At 45.2% G+C, this 2,048-nt stretch overlaps 1 protein-coding gene across 1 annotated transcript in view; it reads left to right on the forward strand.

Annotated features, from left to right (window-relative positions):
* LOC122542045 (RNA-binding protein 10-like) overlaps nucleotides 1–2,048 on the forward strand; it is a 31,514-nt gene that overhangs the window by 22,872 nt on the left and 6,594 nt on the right. The window lies entirely within an intron of this gene.

Consider the following 2,048-nt stretch of genomic DNA (forward strand, 5'->3'; position numbering starts at 1 on the left):
TAATAAAAGCTAAAACACTGTATGCCTTCTTAACAACCCTGTCAACTTGGGTGGCAACTTTCAAGGATCTGTGTACCTGGACACCGAGATCTCTCTGCTCACCTACACTACCAAGAATCTTACCATTAGCCCAGTACTTTGCATTCCAGTTACTCCAACCAAAGTGAATCACCTCACACTTGCCCACATTAAACTCCATTTGCCACCTCTCAACCCAGCTCTCGCAGCTTCTCTACAACATCCTTCGTCACTGTCCACAACTCCACCGACCTTAGTGTCGTCTGCAAATTTACTAACCCACCCTTCCACGCCCTCACCCAGGTCATTTATAAAAATGAAGAACAGCAGTGGACCAAACACTGACCCTTGCGGTACACCACTGGTAATTGGACTCCAGGGTGAACATTTCCCATCAACCACCCTCCGTCTTCTTTCAGCAAGCCAATTACTGATCCAAACTGCTATATCTCCCACAATCCTATTCCTCTGCATTTTGTACAATAGCCTACTATGAGGAACCTTATTGAATGCCTTGCTGAAATCCATATACGCCACATCAACCGGTTTACTCTCATTTACCCGTTTGGTCACCTTCTCAAAGAACTCAATAAGGTTTGTGAGGCACGACCTACCCTTCACAAAACCGTGCTGACTAACCCGAATCAAATTACTCTTTTCTAGATGATTATAAACCCTATCTCTTATAACCTCTTCCAACACTTTACCAACAACTGAAGTAAGGCTCACTGGTCTATAATTACCGGGATTGTGTCTACTCCCCTTCTTGAACAGGGGAACCACATTTGCTATCTTCCAGTCTTCTGGCACTTTTTCCTGTAGACAATGACGGTTTAAAGATCAATGCCAAAGGCTCCCTGGCTTCCCAGAGGATCCAAGGATAAATCCCATCCGGCCCAGGGGACTTATCTATTTTCACACTCTGCAGGATTTCTAATACCTCCTCCTTGTGAACCTCAATCACACCTAGTCTAGTAGCCTCTATCTTAGTAATCTCCTCGACAACATTGTCGTCTTCTAGAGTGAATACTGTTGAAAAATATTCACTTGGTGCTTCCTCTATTTCCTCTGACTCCACACACAACTTCCCACTACTATCCTTGATTGGCCCTAAGCTTACTCGTCATTCTTTTATTCCTTAAATACCTATAGAAAGCCTTAGGGTTTACCCTGAGCCTATCCGCCAACAACTTCTCATGTCTCCTCCTGGCTCTTCTGAGCTCTCTCTTTAGGTCTTTCCTGGCTACCTTGTAACCCTCAAGCACCCTAACTGAGCCTTCACATCTCATCCTAACATAAGCCGCCTTCTTCCTCTTGACCAGAAATTCCACTTCCTTCGTAAACCACGGCTCTCGCGCTCCACAGCTTCCTCCCTGCCTGACAGGTACATACTTCTCTAGGACACACAGGAGCTTTTCCTTGAATAAGCTCCACATTTCTAATGTGCCTATCCCCTGCAGTTTCCTTCCCCATCCTATGCTTACTAAATCTTGCCTAAGCGCATCGTAATTGCCTTTCCCCCAGCTGTAACTCTTGCTCAGTGGTATACACCTATCCTTTTCTATCACTAATGTAAACATAACAGAATTGTGATCGCTATCACCAAAGTGCTCACCTACTTCCAAATCTAACACCTGGCCGGTCTCATTACCCAGTAACAAATCTAATGTGGCTTCACCCCTTGTAGGCCTGTCTACATACTGTGTCAGGAAGCCCTCCTGCACACACTGGACAAAAACTGACCCATTTATAGTACTCATACCCAGTCAATATTTGGAAAGTTGAAGTCCCCCATGACAACTATCCTGTCTCTCACTCCTATCGAGAATCATCTTTCCCTGACATCTCTGGAACTATTCGGAGGCCTATAGAAAACTCCCAACAGGGTGACCTCTCCTTTCCGGTTACTAACTTCAGCCCATACTACCTCAGTTGACGAGTCCCCAAACATCCTTTCTGCAACTGTAATACTGTCCTTGACCAACAATGCCACACCTCCCCCTCTTTTACCATCTTCTCTGTTCTTACTG

Source organism: Chiloscyllium plagiosum, chromosome 39, assembly GCF_004010195.1.
Source record: "Chiloscyllium plagiosum isolate BGI_BamShark_2017 chromosome 39, ASM401019v2, whole genome shotgun sequence".
NCBI classification, from domain to species: domain Eukaryota; kingdom Metazoa; phylum Chordata; class Chondrichthyes; order Orectolobiformes; family Hemiscylliidae; genus Chiloscyllium; species Chiloscyllium plagiosum.